Source organism: Natrix helvetica (genome assembly GCF_964273705.1).
Source record: "Natrix helvetica genome assembly, chromosome: 4".
Lineage (NCBI taxonomy): Eukaryota > Metazoa > Chordata > Lepidosauria > Squamata > Natricidae > Natrix > Natrix helvetica.
The window spans coordinates 136699113-136719363 of NC_138550.1; the positions used below are offsets into that span (position 1 = coordinate 136699113).

A 20251-nucleotide genomic window follows, 5' to 3' on the forward strand; every position below is an offset into this window, starting at 1 on the left:
TCTTAAAAATGAAACAAATTATGTAAAATGGTATTATTGATAGAGAAAGAAAATTAGATCCTTTAGAGCCTGAATGGCATAACCTACAGTATTGCAATAATGATAATAGGCACGATTAGCAATTTAAATTTCCAACGGAGGATCGCCTCAATCACATACGATGCTGCAAGCATGGTCTTATTTGATGACTAGTAAAAGGGAAGTTGTTCTGCTCTGGGCAAAGTGCCACATTAATGCTTGTTAGTTCCTCATTATCTCCCTGCTGCTATGAGACATTCTCTAGTTACTCATAACTCCTAATGAAGTGCTGAAATATTTGCTGTGGAGAAATTGTGAAATTGCTGGGTTTCTGAGCATTGGCACAATCTGTGACTCCTCAGAAAGCTAAAAGGGAGTGTAGTGCCAAGATTTAGGATTCCTTATTGAGGACTTACATACAGACAGTGTATGTCTATGTTAAAGGTAAACATAAAGGTTCCCCTCGCACATATGTGTTGTTCGTGACTCTAGGGGACAGTGATCATCTCCGTTTCAAAGCCGAAGAGCCAGCGCTGTCCAAAGACATCTCCTAGGTCATATGGCGAGCATGACTAAACATGGAAGGCACACGGAATGCTGTTACCTTCCCACCAAGGTGATCCCTACTTTTCTACTTGCATTTTTTACATGCTTTCAAACTGCTAGGTTGGCAGAAGCTGGGACAAGTAACGGGAGTTCACTCTGTTACGTGGCTCTAGGGATTCAAGCTGCTGAACCTCCAATCTTTCTGATTGACAGGCTCAGTGTCTTAGCCACTGAGCCACTATGTCTATGTTAGTTTATGTTAATTTTATGCAATTGTTTGTTTCAGAATTTGATTTGCAGGAATACACTCTGGAAAATAGATAGGGCAACCTAGTACCCTCTCAGTGTTTAAGTTTCATGCATTAAGTTTCATACTGTGTATAATGGGAATTAGTCCAAAATATCTACACCAGTAGGTAGTCTGCTTGTCCTAGAAGTTCATTTATAAGTGGAATAATTATTGTTGGATGCAGCTGTTCAGGGTGGGAAAATCAGGTATGTATGCTTACATTCTTTACATTTTTAGGATTTTGTGACTTGGGATTTGGACTCATTTCATTAATAGATTAGATTAGTGATTAACTTATCCTTTCCACTATTTTGTTACTATAGGAATAGGGATTCTACATAATAATAAAAAATGTTCATTACTGAGGTAGGGGTTTAATCCTATGTTTTAGTTAGGATTTGGGGGAAGTAGGGTGAAGATAGCTTCCGATTGGCTCATTCCCTTTTTCTCATTAGGGAAGTGAAAAGCAGAAGAGCAGAATTTAATAATGAAAAGATGAACGTAGATATCCATAGCAAATAATCTCAGTGCTATAGCACTCACTGTACAAATGAAGACAGAATGGAGGTGGAAGATAATAGAAAATGTTAGAAAAAAAACACCATGGTTTTGTTAGTAGCAAGGTCACAGTATAGGAGGAGGAATATTAAATCCAATGCCTGTTTTTTGTGTGCATGCCACTAAGAATCAGCAAACAATGCTTTACAAGACTTGCTTACTTCAGTATAAATACCCAATCTGCCAAGGATAATGCTCTTTGAAAAATTCTGTGCAGAAAGGATGCATAGTATTGCTGGACTTCCATTTTTTAAAGTATCCTTTTAATTTAAGGTCATAACAGAGGTATATAGAAAACTTTGTATAGAAACAAAAATGGGAAAATATTCACTGTATTTTCCGTTCTTCATTTTCTGTAAGAATTCATTTAATATATGGTCCAGAAGCCAGTGACTTAATCATTAGATTTATATTTCCTGTCTGTAAAGTGTTAAGAGGTCAGTGAAATCAGAAAACAATGCCTTTGGCCATCCATTATGAATAACAGATTTGGCCTACTTTGTTGAAAGCGATGATCAAGCTAACTAAGAGGCATTTCTTTAAAAACTGAGTCCTTACTTTACTTCTCTTATGGATTGTGGAAGAAAATCTCACCAGAAATGGAAGCTTCTTAGCAATTTGCTGAAACAGCAAGGCGATCTGACTGATCTTGCACTACTATTTTATTAACTCTTTTGAAAAAAAAATCTTTTTTTGCCCATTGAAACAATGAACAAAATTTTGAATCATTTTGCTATTGTTTCAGTTTAATAGATGGCAATTATTATTTTCATCAGAAAGAAAGTTTTAATTATTATGTTGGCCAGAAGCTTATTTTATAATACATATTAATGTATGGATTTAGTTGCTTGTAAAAAGAAAATGAAGCAACAAGGGACAAATCTTGATGCTGCATTTCAGTGATGGGATTCAATTTTTTTTACTACCAGTTCTATGGAAATAACTTAGTGGTTGTGGTGTGGCTTGGTTTTGTGGCTGTGGCTTTGTGGGCATAGCAGGGGAAGGATACTGCAAAATCCCCATTCCCTCCCCACTCCTGGGAGATGTTTACTGTAAAATCCCCATTCTCTTCCCAACCCATTAACCTGCTTTCCAGGTCCGTTCTCCTGTTCAGGGCAACAAAAGATCAGCTGGGAGGCAGTGGGGGCGGGGCCAGCCTATTTGCTGGTTCTCCAATCTACTCAAAATTTTCGCTACCGCTATTTATTTATTATTTATTAAATGTATGTTTTTCTTGTACGTATACTTACCAATTGCATTCTTATTCTCCAGAACCTGGCAGAAGTGGCTGAATACTACCTGTGCTGTATTTCCTTAATTGCATCCTGAAAAGAATTGTATGTGAACTGTCGCCATATAGTCTTCTGTTCTACCCCCCCCCCCTCGTCCCACACCAACACACTCTGAGCCAAAGATACTTTACAGAATTTATTAACAGACAGACAGGTTCTTGGCAGCAAACCGGCACAGCCAAGCCGGGGCAGCAATCCAACACAGATAAGCCTTAGCAGCAATCCAACACAGATAAGCCTTGGCAGCAATCCAGCCTGCCAAGCTCACAATACTGTTCTCCAACATTAGTTAATGCGTTGACTTCTGCAAAAGGGGTGTGTGCACAAGCAGTCCTTTTATAGTCTGGAAAGGAGCCTAATTACCACCAGCCGAGTGCAGTTACCTCCTGTAACTGTGCAACTGTTCCTTACGCCTATTAGCTCTCTGGTGCCGGGCATCCAGGAACAACTCACTGCTGACATCCGGATCACACTCCCTTGTCTCCTCCCCATTGGTTCAAGGTTCAGGCGCCTCCTGGTGGCCAACTAGCCTCTCTCCGCTCTTCTCAGAGTCGGAACCCTGTCCAGGGTCCTCCACATCTTCCAGAGCTGACTCATAGGGACCCTCGCTGTCGGAGTCTTGTGGCAGCTCCAACGGCTCCTGCTGGGCCACAACAGTCTACTATGTAATTACAAAGTAAAAGCTGTGTCATTTTTTTGTGTGTATATGGCCCAGGGTCACTTCTCTGAGGTGGGCAGCCATATAAATTATCTTTAAAAAATGAGTTAAACAAATAAATATCTTACACATGTTCCTATTTATTTATTATTTATTAAATGTATGTTTTTCTTGTATGTATACTTACCAATTGCATTATTATTCTATAAATATGTGGTTCTTTGAGTAAGAAACCAGGCAGTTGCCAGCCAACCATGTAAGTTTGCTATGGGAGGCTAATTGTCAGTCTAGGCCTATGAGGGCGAATCTATGGTATGCGTGCCTGAAGTGGCACATGGAGCCATGTTGCCTGCCACATGTGGCGTTGCCCGTTCCTCTTCCGGTTTTCTGGCGCACACGCACACATGATGATCATCTGGCCTTTGTGCGTGCAGCAGTGCCAGAAACTGGAAGAGCTGCTCTTCCATTTTCCGGCATGAGCATGTGTGCCAGCCAGCTGATTGTTGCGTGTGCGTATGCACCAATAACCAGAAGACCTTCTGGCTGGCACATATGCGTGCGCTGGAAACTGGAAGTTAATTTTTTGGCGTGCACATGCCCCCTGGGCAGCTCCTCTTCCTGCTTGCGGCCCAGACGACTGCACGCAAAGTGCTCCCTTTTCGGCACTCAGTGCCATAAAGGTTCACCATCACTAGTTTAGGCACTAGTAGGTAGGGTACAGTAATGAAACAGAAAGAAGTGAAGAAGTAAGAACATAAATGATATGATTTATAATCGTATATTAGGGAACTTCTAAAGGGGCTGACTTTCTGATAATACAAGAGCACAATTTTAAAGTCTTACATCTAGATGAATTCCTAGAGATTGCTCCAAGATATATCCAATACAATACTGTAATTTTGCTGCAAAAATTACTATTTTTTAATCCATATAATAATTTGCTGAATCTTGTGCTATAGAGTTTGCTTTCACTTGACCAGATGTTGATGTATTAGTTATTCTGGTTGTTCTAGCAATAGTCATCGTAATGGAACAACCACATTTGGGAAGAGGAATTTGGGAGATATTTTTTCCTTAATTTTTTTCCTTTGATCTTTTTCTTACTTTTCCAAACCTTGGACCTGCGTACATTTTCGTGCTTGTGGGTAATTCTTCTGGTTTTTTGGCAGCAGAAGAACTGGCACGATGGGACTAGCAGTGGTTTTCATTTTAAGGCTTTTGTAATTTAAAAATTCTTTTCAGAGGTTTGAGAATATGTATAAACAAATGACTTTAGAAGATCATTCATATCTCTATCTCTCTCTCTCTCTCTCTCTCTCTCTCTCTCTCTCTCTCGTATGTGTATAAAAAATTCCCACCTTGTCCTTATGGATGGCATGTGCCTTCCTCAATCTCACATCGTGTACTAGAGATCTGGGAGTTTGAGGATTCTGCACTTTATCTTAGCTGTCCCTAGGACTGCACTCTTGGATGGAGAACTCTTCAACAGTTCCTTGGATTTGTTGAAGTCACTCTCCCAGCTTAGTAGTTAGAGGAGACCCAAGAGTGTATGCATTTCTGTGTATGCATGTACATACACAAGACTACATGCATGCATGCTCTGAATCTCAGATGTGTAGCATCAGCCACCTGTAGCACTCTTAACAATACTTTGTAGGCATTGTACGTACTGTTGAGAAGGGCCAAGCACTGAAGGTCATGTAAGCGTACAGTCTGAGCAATTGAAAGTGCTCCAGAAAGAGATGCTCCCTGGTGATGGCCTTGGCCCTATCTCAACAACTTACCTAGTCAGCATTTCTATTCTTCGGAAATCCATTTTGCTTTTGGTCACTTCCATCACAGGTGCTGCTTCTGAGTCACACTAGGATCCAAAGCAGGGATATAACAAGGACATGAGGCTGGACCAGGAAGCTAGGGATGAAAAAGGAGGAAGCACCTTAGAAGAAGGAAGGCAAGCTTAGCTAACTTGCCAGAAAAAGGTTTTTAAACAAACACAAACAAGGAAAAAGTAAAAACAAAGTTGGAAGGGGAAATCAGGAGGAGGAGAAGAAAGAAAGAAAAGAAAGGAAGAAAGAAAAGAAAGAAAGAAGAAGAAAGAAAGAAAGGAAGAAAGAAAAGAAAGAAAGAAAGAAGAAAGAAAGAAAGAATTGGGCAGCACTGTGTGAAATGATTGGAAGAAAAAAAGGTGTATGTTGGCCCTGTAATAAAGCCAGATGTTGGTGTTCTGTTTAATGAAAAATCCTGCTAAGTGGCCAAAGTGAAATTGCTATTTCACAGATGTTTCATTTTTATTTCATGGATTTATATTCCAAGACATAGCATTTCTTAATTTTTGATCCAATAGAGATTGTTGACTGCAGTGTTGTGGCTGTCGAGCTATTGAGTAGCACTTCTGACTAAATGAATTAGAGCCATTTCCAAAAGTGTCAGAAGGGCTGCAGGAGATGCCCTGATTTAAATATGGCTAAGTATAACAAGTGGTGCCGAAGGAATTTCAAGGGGTCAAAACTCTCTCAACTAAAAAGCCTTCTTATTTTCCTTGCTCTTCTGTTTTTTTTCTGCTCATGGCTTTAAAGAATCTGAAGATCAGGCTTTCTTTTATTGTTGTGTGTCACACACACACCCTCCAATACTCTGCTTTTAATAAAGAATATATGTATGTAAACCTCTGGATTACAGGCAGTGCCACAGGGTTTAAATCCAGGGTTTAACAGCTTTCTTTTTAAATTGGATAATTTTAATGAGTATTAAAGAGAGGGTAGATCTTAGAATAAAATGAACAGGATGTAAAATTAGTATGCTTATGCAAATGGCCAAGCCATGGCTTCATAATTTGCAGTGGCATTAGACTTGGCAGTGTTTACACTTGTTAATGAGTTCTTTTATGAATGATAATTGATCCAACTCATTATCATATGAAACCCTTGATCATATGCCATTAGTTTGGAAGGTAATGAATGGTCTATTTGATTTTTGGTGTAATGAACTAATTAGACTAATTAAAATCAATATGTGTGCCAATATTAGATTTCACATCCAAACACCAGTGCTGTCTGTGCAAGTTAAAAATCAGCAACTCGGTAAAAAAAGGGTCTAGTGTTGATTTATGGCCACTTGATGAATGTGAGGTAGAATAAATTGTTTGCAGTGGAGGAGACATTATTAGAGAGGAACAAGATAGTAAGTGCTTTGTAAGGTCAACAGTAAGGTCATACTTACATATGTAGTTGTGTGGTGCTTTGAACCTTGGTTAATAGATCAGGCTCTTCTAAAGATTTATTTAGATTAAGCCTAAAATATTATATTTCAATGTGTACATGCAAAATATTCTGAAAATACCAAATATTTACATTTAAAATACGTAACTTTATATCATTTTACAGGGGTCTAGCATCTTTTTGTTGCAAATATAACTTGTATAGATATGTCAAATATGCTCATCTATGAAGATGCCAGATTAATCATCTTGGCAATGTGATAGTAATGCCCATCTCATTGAATTGGAATGGGGCCAAGAAACAAGTGTTTGTTTATATCTCTCCAGCTTTCATCGTTTCGCAGATGGCCATAAATGGATGCCAAATGAATTCTGTCTTAAGATAGTAGTCACTGTAAGGTTTCAACCTTGCCTTCTTTGCTTGATTTTAGAACAGAAAGGACAAACCTCAGGTTTCAAGGAAATGTGGCTCCCCTGAATGACGCTTGAACCAAAGACCCATACTCAATCTTCAGTTATTCAAAGTCTAGGGACTTTGAATTCAAAATCTAGGGTGGCTCAGTGGCTAAGACGCTGAGCTTGTCGATATGAAAGGTCGGCAGTTTGGTGGTTCAAATCCCCAATGCCACGTAATGGAGTGAGCTGCTGTTATTTGTTCCAGCTTCTGCCCACCTAGCAGTTTGAAAGCACATAAAAAATGTAAGTAGAAAAATAGGGATCTCCTTGGTAGGAAGGTGGTCATGCTGCCCACATGACCACGGAGATGTCTTTTGACAACGCTGGCTCTTCAGCTTTGAAATGGAGATGAACATCACTCCCTAGAGTCGGGAACGAATAGCACATATGTGCGAGGGGAACCTTTACCTTTATTCAAAGTATAGGTGGATCACCATAAACAGAAGGGGATTAGGAGGAAATTAAAACCAAAGGAATCTTCAAATTTGGTGGATTTTGTCCATTCTTAAAAATGTTTTGTATTTGTATAGCCTATCTTCAGCTTCATTATAATTGCACTGCATCCTTTGTAACCTTCCTTATTTATTCTTGTTTTCAAACTGCTTATTCATCATTTCAGAAATTATTGCAGCAGCTTTCTTGAATTGCTTAATACTTATTTCCCCCATGTTGCTGGAAAATAAATTGGAGTTGAATTAGAGCTTTCAGTTACTTTGAGAATTTTCAGAACAAGGGACTGTTCTAGTTGTATCTTTTATCCAACCTTTTAAAAGGTCCCCCCCCCCCTAAATGATTGTTCTCATTATCTACAAGTGTGCTACTCTTTGCTACTGAGTCAAACTTTGGTTACAGCATTCAAGTAAAATCATTGGCTTTGAGTGAGTGCACAATTAACTACTCAGTCATGATAATTAATAAGTTACAATTGTGAACATGCCCATGTATTATATTTACAAAGAGTAATTAATGGGGATGGCATGCCTAGTTTTCTGAATGCTGCTGCCAGGAGAATTGCACCATATCTGAATCAGTTTTTGACAGTGCACTAGCTTCTATATTTGTATATAGCAACCCGTGTTAATGCTGCAAAGTGTGTCCTTTGATCAGTGTTTCCTTTTAGAGTCACATAGACAACTTAGATATAGTGAACATGAATTGCAAAACCAGGCTATTCTTCAGAGAGTTTATGTAGATTGACTACTGTCCCAGAGAAAATACTTCTTTTTGTGCCTGAAGCTGTATGCCCTGACAACATAAATGAGTTTTTTTTTGTCTCAGATATATTCAGCATGCATATAATAAAGTTTGCAATCTAAGGCATATAACCAATGTCCTTGATTCATGTAAATGTATTGAATACCCCAAGGATTAATACGGGTTTGAACAACCCTTAGTTGTTTGTGGGATGTCACCAGTTCAAGTATCTTAGTTCAGGAAAGGGAAATTGTATCTCTATTCAAAATAAGGAGAATAAAGCTGTTTGAAAGCAAATGTTATCTATTTTTCTTTTTGCTATGTTTCACTGCTTTCCTCTTAATGATTTGAGCTGAATTTTACAAAGCTGTTGCATGTGTAACAGATAAAATCTGTTAGATTTCAAGCTTTATATACATATTTCAGCTTACTTATTTAAGAAGGGATCAAATTTTATTAAATATATGAAGCCACAGTGGATTTTGAGCAGATAGTGTTCTTCTGATGCATAGAATATTGAAGATATGTGTCTTTGACTTAACTTACAAAATTAACCAGTCACTTTGCTGTTAAAGAAATGGGGGAAAGGTTAAGAAGAAAAACCGTCAGCTGCTCAGCACTTTTATCAAGTCTATTTAAATAGAAGATAGAAATAAACTCTATTTCTGCTCTGCCCTATGCAGTATAAATGGAGGAGTGGGGAGGATAAGCATGACAAACTACATTTAACTGAAACAATCTTGGTTTAGAAATGCAAAAGGAATTTCTTCTGCATGAAGGAGTTTTAGCCTCTTGCTCCATTGGATATTGTTATCACTAGCATTGACCAAATCTCTTCCAGTCTAGAAAGAAGCAACTTATATGTCTTGGTGATTGCAACCTGAGTCTGAGCTTTGTATTTTTAAAATTTTATCTTTTTTAAAAAAGGTGGGCTGAACTGAAACTATTATAATTAAATGGGGAGGTTCAAATCTTTGCCATCTTGCCACTCTTCTGAAAATCCCCTTTTTCTGTTACAGGATTGAAAGAAAGAAGTAAGTTTTCTTTGGTGCCCTTAGAAATGGGATGGCTTTCCTGATTGTAACCCATATTTGGTTAGAGAAATTTTAAGACTGAAGTGACGTATCCTGTTCACTGAAAGAGATAGCAGAGGTACAACTATATTAGTCATCTGCAGCAAAAATAAGAGTTATTGCATAATGTAATGAAATGACTGTGAGTGATGATGAACTTTTTCAGCACTGAGTGCCGAAAAGGGAGTGTGCATGTCATTGGGGACGTGACCTGGAAGAGAAGCTGCTAAGTGGGCATGTGCGCTGGGAAATGAACTTCCGGTTTCCATGCACTCCACCAAGCTTGTCTTCCGGTTACTGGCATGCATATGCCTGCGATGAACAGCTTGCTGGCATGCATGTGCGCAACGGAAACTGGAAGACCAGCTCTTCCGTCTCTGGTGCTGCCGCATGCACAAATAACAGCTGATCATCACGCACAAAATTGTGCCAGAAGCCCGGAGAGGAATGGGCAATTCCATGCGTGCCAGCCGACATGGCTCCGTGTGCCACTTCGGGCACACGTACCATAGGTTCGCCATCATGGGATTATGTTATTGTTTCATATCCTTTTGTGTATCATATATAATGCAGAATGTTTTAAGAGGATTGTTGATATACAAGAACAGCTTTTATTGAGGAAAAAAGCTAGTGGCCATGTTTGTAAGGAAAGGGCAACAATGAAATGGGAGATAATGTCTATCATTTGCATACGTGGCAATTAATATTATGTGTACAATGACCCTAGCAGTCTTTTTGTCATGAAAATGTTAAAATGTTGTATTTCTTCGCCAGTTCAACATTCAGAGTTATCGGTTAGATTCTTACAGTCCTTTATTCTTTCCTCAGTTGTGTCCTGAGAAGTTTTGAATTATGAACCATGTCCTAGAAATGTCATTTATGTTCATTTATTGAGGTCACTTCCAGCCATTAGTCTTGTCATGTCAGACATTTCTTGGGAATTTCTGCTGGCATATCAGGTAGCCAGATGTTGTTGTGGATGATTATTCTTGCTTGACTACAAGATGGCTGTAGAGAAATATTGGTATTTTAACACAACTTTGTCTACCAAACTTGGATATTTTGAAAGTCACATTAATGGTAATTTTGTCATAAAGTTCTGTATATTTTGGCCCTTCCTACACAATAGGATTGATGTGGCATATTGATTTGCTATTTTAGAAGAGAACCTTAAAATAACTTTGCTTGATAAGACTGCTTTTTTCAAAAAAAAAACTGTTGTTTTAATTCTTACCGGCAAGTAACAATATAGTATTTCTTTTTATCTCTGAGCAACAATTCTGTTTAGTTTCACAAAAGATTATTGATCTGCCCTTGAGCTTTCTTTTTCAGGAGTGTAAAATTTGATTATTGAACTTTTATTATTCTATGTGTTACGTTTAGACAGTGATGACATATTTTTACCATTCTGATATATCTCGCTAATCTATTTAAGGTAGAATATAATCATTAAAATAATAGTTGCAAACTGAATGGTTTCACAACTTAGAATAGGGACATGTATATTTTTTCCTCTCCATTTAGAAGATACTTAGCACAATGGGCTTATACTTTATTTTGAAGCCAGCAGTCTTTTAACATTAAGAAACAGTATTTTTTGACCCAAAAATGTATTTAGTTACTATCACTTCTCTCTCTACTGTATGTCTCTGGGGACCAACTCAGCTATTATACAAATTGAAACAGTGTGATAATTATTTTTATATCAAAATATGTTTATTAGTATAAAGAAACAGATAAATGATACTGGGGCTAAAACAAGGTGTTCTTCATAGTCTCTGTTCTGACCTAGGCTTCCCCAAAAAGCAAGAGGCAGAGTCCTAGTCTCGACAAAAACCCCTTTATTAAACGAATGTGAATTCCTCTCATTCACATTCAGAAAGGCTTGGCAAACAGTCTTTCAAAGGAATATTTATGACTACAGACCTTATCTATCTTGGAAAGCTGCCATGTAAATATTTTCCAAATGAGGTGCTGTGCAAGGAAAGACTGGGCACAGAGTCTCTGAGATTCATGAACAGATCTTTACACTCCTGAAACGAATCTAATGACTGACCGAATGGTTTCCTGCAAAAGCCCACTCTCCTTTCGCTCCTCTTTTATTTTCTATGGGAGGGGCCAATCACCTTCCACCTGTGACTTTACTTCCAAGTTGTTCTTTTTTTCTGGCAGCTCTGTGCATGCGCACACTGGGAACAGACTCTAGCTGTTCCTCTGCCTCCCTGCTGTCTAGCTCCGTAGGCACCTGATCACTGCCAGATGGCCTCAGCCCCGTCTCTGCCTCTGATGCAGAGCCCTCGTCTGAGTCTTCCCCAGCCTCCATGACTAGTCCATGTTCCTCCACAACCTCCTGAGTGTCCGACTCTGCAGCCAGCCGCTGGCAGGCCACAATAGTCTCAACTTCAGGCTACTCTGATGAATAAAATGAAGCTTGGATTTGTTTTTTTGGAATGACATGTTTATTGGCGAACATAGAGCTGCTTGTTGGCTACAACAAACAATGCTGTAAGAATACACACTAAACTAACTAGCAAATCTATGCACATTTATATCAAAGAAATTCTACTTTGTTTAATGTTTGCTTTCAAAGTACTTACAAGATTGCAGTTTCTTCAGTAACTTTATTTTTGCTGTAGCCAACTTTTTGTATTTCCCCCCATATATTATCAGTTGACTATGTATAAATTTCTTTCTGTAAATATATAATGCAATTTTATCAAAGAAATTGAAGTATAGTGTATGAACTATGAATTAAAATTGTAATTTAATAAACTACATAAATAGATCATATAAAATACAGTAATACAGAATACAGGTGAGTCTAACAAATGGAAAAAAATAAATTCGATTACTTGTTGAAGTTGAAATTTCTTCATTGGAAATGTTGCAGAATTATATGAAAATGCACCATCTAGTTTATTAGCAATGCTTTTGCACTTTAACAGTTTGTACTATATATAGTTTGGAACAATAAAAATATAATGCAACGCACCCGTGAAATGCAATAAATGCTGTTGATTTAGTTGCTTAATCTGAAGAATATTTTTTTTTCTTGCTTAAATCCAATCTCTATCATCTTGATCTCTATCTGTATCTCTACATATATAGGATTCACCAGATTTTGCTATATCATTTAGGGATTGTTTGGAAGTCTTTACTGTATAACAGATTCACAAAAGGAGAAGAAATTTCTGTCAAACATACTGCATGTAAAGCTACCAAGATTGTTTGTAGTTGTGTCTTAAAATGTTATTTCAAAATTATCTTAGAGTAGCTAGAAAAATAGGAGATTTGGCATATTAGGTCTTTAATTTATACTTAGCTTCACCGGTTATCTTCCAGTAATATTGCTTTTGCAGAATGTTTGCTTTCAGCTCTGACGATTAGTGTCATTCTTTTTTCTTTTCTTTTAATTTGCATCATGCTACTTGTTAAACCTCTGCTTGACTGATACAGTATGACAACAGGTAACAAAAAACAATGATGATAAAATCATAATAATCACTGCTGGGATTCAGACATTCCCTTTTCTTCTTTCTGCCTCTGTTTTCCACCCTTCCCCACTCACCCCCCCCCCCCCCCTTGAAAGCTTTCCTCAGCTGGAAAGTTCTGACATCTGCTGGTTTGGGACATGGCTGAGCAGCTGTCAGCAGTAGGGTAGCTGCTTTCAGCAGCAGTTGGCGGGATGGCAGGGTGCCAGCTTGTACCATCTGTGCGCCTGACATTTCATTCTAATTAACAGTAGGGTTAATTGTTCTGGCAGGCTCAAATGTAGTGTCTAACATTACCCAAGGGAAACATGTACAACTGCAGGAGTGGCAGGGAGCTGGGGAGCACTGCGAACAAACCTATTGAGAGAGAATGGTTAACAACAACTAATGATTTTACTAGCTAGCCTCGTGCAAGAAAGGCGGAGGTATTCCCCCCTCCCCCCATGAATTTTGCCAAGCCTGTAATGATGTTGAAGGAATCAGGCACAGAAAAGCTGAGACGGCTGCCTTGGGGCAATTGTGAAGGAACAATCTGCATGTTATTACTGCATATTCATACCTAATTGTGTTAGGCTTTGCTAATAGAGTAGAATGGCAGTATGAAAAATCGAGCAGCAGCTTTATAGCCAACAAAGCCGGTGGCTTTTTTTGTTTTTTTTTTTTTCCCCTTTGCGCTAGGATTGCTGACTGATCATTTAGACATTTAGTTGCTCAATATGACAAGTCTACCATTTGTTAGCTTGACATATTGTAATTTATAAAGATGTGTTCTAATTTTACTTTTAGTTTATTTTCAATTTTTATACAATATTCATGATGGCAATATGAAGGGTGTATTCATGGCCATTGTTAAGAACTATGATTCAAATGAAAGTATTTCCGTCTGAAACGTGACTATTGTTTTATGATGCATTAATTTTAATGTAGAAATAATTTTCCCCTATGTTAATCCAGCACCAACGAGTTGATGAGAAGTTTTATTAAAGTGAGACTTGTATGAAGTTCTTTGCTTAATGTTTCTCCTCCTTCATAATAAAACTTTAAAAAAAAAGTTAGTTGAACAACTAAAGAAGGATCGGCAACAGGAGCTCTCCAGGTGGGTTCAAAGGGGAACAGGAGTTAGATCAGAGAAACTGTATTGTGACTGATTGTGTGCTCAGCTGCGAGGGGTAAAAAGCTAATCTCTGGACAAGCTGCTGATTGCAAGGCTATGGTGTCCTAAGAACTGGTGATGCCCCGTATGAGTGATCGCTTCCTACTGAGTAAGCAGAGACACTAAGAATAATATAATGCAGACAAATTCCATGGAGTAAAGTCACTGAATGAGTGAACAGGTAAAGCTAATAAGTTTGTCAAGATGGTTGAGTAGAGTTGGGAGAAACTGTCTGCAGAGATTGTATGCTGCACTATGGCAAGACACCTAACAGGTATTTGTTACAATGGAAATGTTTAAATGCCTGCTAAATTTTCATTAAAGTTAACAATTTGTGTTTGACTAACTTAACAGCAAACAACAGAATGAAAGAGAAATATATAAAAGCCTTTCTACTCGTGATAGAACATCATGTGATCACAACGGATGGTTTTACTGCTAGTTTCTCCTTTGACTCAGCTTGTTGGAAGCTAGTTGTGAACCTTTCAGATGGTGAACGTGACTGTGGAATGCTGGAAAGGTTGTAAAAGCTTGCTGGTTGCAAAGTGCCTGAATTTTGGTCACATGACCACGGGGATGTTATGACAATTGTAACTGTACACATTGGCCCACAAAATCCATGGTCTTCATTGACTACATATTCATACTACGAGTATAGGCAGTGAACAAGATGAGGTTGAGGCGTTACTACTGTTTTAATAGATACCTTGTGCAATGATTTCCATTCCCCAAACATAATTCGAAAATGTAGCTTGCTCAGAGTAGGAGAAAATGCACCATTAAAAAAAAGAATAAATCAATTTCTAATCACAAATCCAAATGAATGAAACTGGCAATGCTCCAGAGAGCACATGACTTAAATTAGGCAAAGGAACAAATAAGAGAAATACTGTTGTTGATGTCTACTGTAGCCTGTCCCAAGATGTGTATGGTACCTTGAAAAAGCAGATTGCAAAAGATGAGAGTGATACCATCAAACTCAAAACGAACAATCTTTCAAACAAGCAAGAAGTAATGGGAGACTTGAGATACCCTGACATTTATTGGGAGACAGATCTGGTCTTTCCAGTTAATTCCTGATAATTTGCTTGACAGAATGGAAGTGTCAACAGGAAAAAGTCAGAAAAGAGTCTGTTTTTAAAAATGTATTATTATTTATTTTTAGTTAACAATAGAAAAGTCATTGAAGAAGTAGAAATAGGAATATTTGGGAGATACTGGAAGTTCTTGATTTTAAGGAAAAGTGAAGTGTAAACAAAAGTATCTCTTATTTCTAAACAGCAAACAGATATAAATAAACTCAGATGATTCCATAGAATTGAATCTGATTAATAAATATAAATATAGAGAACAAGAGAAGGAACTCAAGATAAATGGCAGTTCTTAAAATAAGAAATATAGATTTTCCTGTGCATTGCTTGGAGAGTCCAAGCATGGGTTAAATTAGTCTGGTTGCCCTAGGACTGAGGAATCTTTTTCCTTGGCCACGCCTCCTGGTGCTCCTTAACCCCATATTTTTCCTCAGTCTGGCCCAATGAAGGACTAATTTTGTGAGCTCCAGCTTCTATTTTAAACCAGGCTTGGACTCTCCTATATTCTTTTTTCCTTCACATTTTTTTCTTGCCACTTAATTTTTTTTTGTTTTTCTGAAGTTCTTTTTGTTATTTTTAGACCCTTTTTTCTTTGTTTTCCCTTTTCCCTTGCATCGGACAGCGAGTGAGGTAGGAGCAGACGTGGGGGGTGCTCTGGTGCTAGCCTCAGGGTACACCATCCTTCTCTGGAATCCTTAGTAGTCAATGAGGTTTCTGCCTGGGAGGACCCAGACCAGGAGGAGCAGGAGATCTCTGAGGACGAAGACCTCCCCACAGAGGCCCCTGCTTTCTTTGGCCTTTTCAAGCCCACCTTGTTTAAATCCATTTTACACAAGGCCAAGGCCATTATCCAGCTGGGCACTAAGGCCCAGGCCGGCCAGGGTTCTTCTGATTCAACCGCAGCCAATCCCAACGATAGCATGTTTAAGTCTCAGGTTCCACCACAGGACCTTGTTCCTGTTCCCAGTCTCTTTATGGATGTAATTCAGCGGCAATGGGTCCAACCTGGTTCCCTTGCCATGCCCAGTGGTGGGGACAAGAAGCTATATTTGGTGGAATCTGCGTCATTTTCAATGAGACAGTCAGTACATACTATTAATGTGGCCACCAAGGCGCACATAAATCGCCAGGATGGCACGAGATCCAGGAAGCTCATGGCGGAGGCAGAGCTCTGCCTGGGCAGGTGGCAAAGCGTCACGTCGAATCCATCCGATCCAAACACATCTTGGGGGTGGACAACACCCAGGCGGACTGGTTGAGCAGGACCACCATAGACAATGCAGAGTGGCGATTGCACCTGGTTCTGTTCCGCCAGTTGTCACACAGATTCAGCACTCCAGTGATCTACCTGTTTGCCACCTGTGAGAACACGCAGCTACGACGATTCTTCGCCTGCTTCCACTCGCTGGGGGCGGAAGGGATGGATGTCCTCTGCTGCAGATAGCCTCAGGAACTGTTATATGCGTTTCCTCCACTTCCGCTTCTGTCACAAGTGATCCGCAAAATCATTGCGAAGAAGGCGGAGGTGCTGGTGGTAGCGCCTAATTGGCCCTGGAGGTCCTGTTACGCTGACCTCGTCATCCTCTCGGTGTCCAGCCTGTGGCGAATCCCTCAGGGCCAGGTCTCCCTCAGCCAAGTGGCCATCATCCATCCAGATCCCCAATGGCTCCAGTTGGCCGTCTGGCACTTGAGGAGGAACCTCCTGAGGAGGGACGGCCTGTTGGAAGAGGTGATACGTACCATCCAGGCATCCAGGCGACCTTCGATGACCTGAATTTATGATTCCACATGGACGACCTTCACCAAGTGGTGCAACAACTTTCAGCTTGATCTGGTCACTGCACCAGTTCCCCATATATCGGTCTTTCTACAGGAGAGTCTTGATAGGGGACTCACTCCCAACACCCTTCGACGCCAGTTCGCTGCATTATCCACTGTTTGGTCTGGAGCTTCGGCTCAGCCCCTCAGCAGATTACCAAGGGTTTGGTGCTTCCTCAAGGGTGCCTCCAATCTGCGCCCTCCAGTGATTCACAGTATCCGACATGGCAGCTATTGGTGGTCCTACAGGCTCTCACTTCAAGTCCTTCATGCCTCTTTGCATGACTTCTCTCCAACACTTCACTCTTAAGACAGTCTTTCTTATGGCTATAACATCTGCAAGGAGAATATCAGAACTGGCGGCTCTATCTGTCCAAGAGGACCTCTGTATCATACATCTGGACAGAGTTGTGCTTCGCCTGGACCCTGCCTTCATCCCAAAGATTAACACTTGGTTCCATAGGGTGCAAAAGGTAATTTTACCAAACTTTTGCCTGCGCTCCAGACACCCGAGGGAATGCGTCTGGCACACTCTGGACGTCAGACGGGCCTTGCGGAGATTCATCAAACGGACAGCAGAATTCCGCAGGTCGAAGGCCCTCTTCGTGTTGTTCCAGCCAGGGTCCATGGGACAAAAGGTAACATCTTCCACTATCAGCAGATGGCTAAGAGTGTGCATTGCAGCTGCATATGAACACCAGTCCAGGGCAGTACCTCAACATATCATCACTCATTCTCCAAGGAGCGCCACCACCACCGCTGCCTGGGCAACCCAGGCTACCATAGACAAAATCTGCAGGGTGGCTACGTGGTCATCCCCATCGCCCTTTTTCAGAAACTATAAATTGGACATGTTTGCCTTAGCTGAGACATCGTTCGGCAGGTGGGTTCTTCAGGGGGTTGTTTCCATGACAGAATCCCAGGACAGACCTTGTTCCCGCCCTAATGACATGTAACTTGGGTATGTCCCATGCTTGGACTCTCCAAGCAGCGCACAGGAAAATGACCATTGGCTTACCTGAAGGGTCCTTTTCTGTGCACTGCGGGAGAGTCCAAACCCGCCCTTGGTCTTCAGGGCCAGAGATTTGGGACCAACACATCAACTCGGACTTCCTTCTATTGTATCATCACACCTTCAGCCTTCACTGGTTCCTTCACTGGTTCCTTCACTGGTAAAAAATCTGGCGTTAAGGAGCACCAGGAGGCATGACCAAGGAAAAAGTCCTTAGTCCTAGGACAACCAGACTCATTTGACCCATGCTTGGACTCTCCTGCAGTGCACAGAAAAGGACCCTTCAGGTAAGCCAATGGTCAATACAAAAGAATATTCTTTATTGGCCAAATGTTCACACAAGGAATTTGTGTCTGGTGCACAAGCTTTCAGTATACATACAAGCAACAAAGGGATAAATTCTAAATCATAAGATACAACCAACAAGATGATAGTCATAAGATACCAATAAGAGTAAATACTAGGAAAGATGAGAAGGGTAATAGTAATACAGTCATGCTACATGGTTAGATATCCTTAGGCATAGACAATGCTGTGGGAATTATGTGTTTAGCAAAATGACGACAGGGAGGAAAAAACTGTGTCTGGTGGTTTTGGCATGCACTGCCCTGTAGTGGCATCCTGAGGTGAGGAGTTGAAAACAGTTTATGTCCAGGATGTAAGGGAGATATTTTCTCAGTCTTCTTTCTAGCTCATGCAGTATACAGATCCTCAGTGGAAGGCCGGCTAGTTACAGTTGTTTTTTCTTAAGTCCTAACTATTGGCTGACGTCTGTGCCTATCCTGTTTAGTTGCTGTACCAAATCAGACAGTTATAGAAGTACAAATATTAATATTTGTAATATTATTATTAACAAATATTAAAAGTCCAATTGCAAATGATTTCAGTAGTGTTCTTAATCTAGGAAACAAAAATCAAATGTAAAAATATAGAGTGAGCAATATTTGATTTAGCAATTGTACTTGCAGAAAAGACAAGTTGAGAGTAAACCGAGCAAGGAATGTGATGTGCCTGTGAAGAAGGCAAATGCTACAGGAATGTCTTCCTCGTTTAGCAACCATTGCACTTAGGATGGTAATGAAAAAATAACTTTATGACCATTTACATTTATGACCTTCACCAATCTGTAAAGCAAAGGAAAGCTGAAGTAAAACCATAAGTACCTTCATGGTACTTATAATACTAAGTGAACTGCTCTGGTTATTGACACTGTTGCTGATCTCAACTGAGTATCATGAGGACTACCTATATTGAGACAACATCAAGAGACACATCATTTCAAAGTCAAGGCAGTAATAATTCCATCTATTTTTCTTTGTAAAATCCTACCTTGTGTAATGGTACGTTATTATAAGAAGGACCAAGTGGAATTGAAACAATTTCTGAGAATGGCAACCAAGATGATCAGGGAATTGCAATCAAGTCCTACAATCAAGTCCTACAAATAAGGATTGAAGGAAATGGGACTATTTAGCCTTGAAAAGAGAAGAATGGCGAAGGTATGCAATAGCACTTTTCAAATACTTGAAGGAAATCATGTTGTTAAAGTTCAGGGCCAGATCTCTCTTGTTCAAGAGTACAGGGCACAAAATAATAACTAAAAGCTACAGAATGGCAGGTGCCAATTAAAATGCTAGAAAAAAAGTTATAATAGTAAGAACAATTCAACAGTGGAACCAATTATCTAGAAAGGGTAGTGCTCTCTCCTTCATTGGATGTGTCCAAGTGTAGGTTAGGGAGCCATCTGTCATAGATGCTTTAGATTCAATTCCTGAATTAGGCAGGAGGTTGGACTTAGCCTAAATATGTCAGGCTTCACACCAGTGCTTTGCAGTAAATCACACATTTCCAGATACTTAACCCATAGTTTAGCTCTTGGCTGGATGTGATAAAAGACTTCCAGGCATGACTCAGCTAATGTAGAATCGTTATTAGAGAAAGTAATGAAGCTTTAAGGTGTTTTTTTTTTCTGTAGAGCAAGAATTCATAGCCTTCATATAACAGTGTTCTAGCATTTGTACTCTGAAGTTCCTTACTTCTGCCTTTCCAGGGTAACAAATACTTGGTAGTTTCTTTAATGGTCATGGCTGACTGAAATAAGTTTCTATAACAGTCGTCTTTAGCCTGGGTGTCACTGGTTCCTGCCTCTAAGCTTTAGCCCACTGGTTCCCAAACTTTTTCAGTCTACCGCCCTCTTGGTGCTACAAACTGATAGTCAGTGCCCCCCCATCCAGTGGTGGAATTCATTTTTTTTTACTACTGGTTCTGTGGGCGTGGCTTGGTGGGCGTGGCTGGGGGGGTCATATGACTGGGCGGTTTTCACGACGGAAGGAAGATAGAAACAGTAACATTCAAACTGCAACAATTAATTGCACATTTATTCAA

The 20251-nt window shown here is 39.8% G+C and overlaps 1 long non-coding RNA gene across 2 annotated transcripts in view; it reads left to right on the plus strand.

Annotated features, from left to right (window-relative positions):
* Positions 1–20251, plus strand: part of LOC309391287 — a 95782-nt gene that overhangs the window by 21783 nt on the left and 53748 nt on the right. For both annotated transcript variants that reach the window (XR_014175253.1, XR_014175254.1), the window contains exon 2: positions 9248–9380. This is a non-coding gene — a long non-coding RNA (uncharacterized lncRNA). The remainder of the gene's footprint in view (positions 1–9247; positions 9381–20251) is intronic.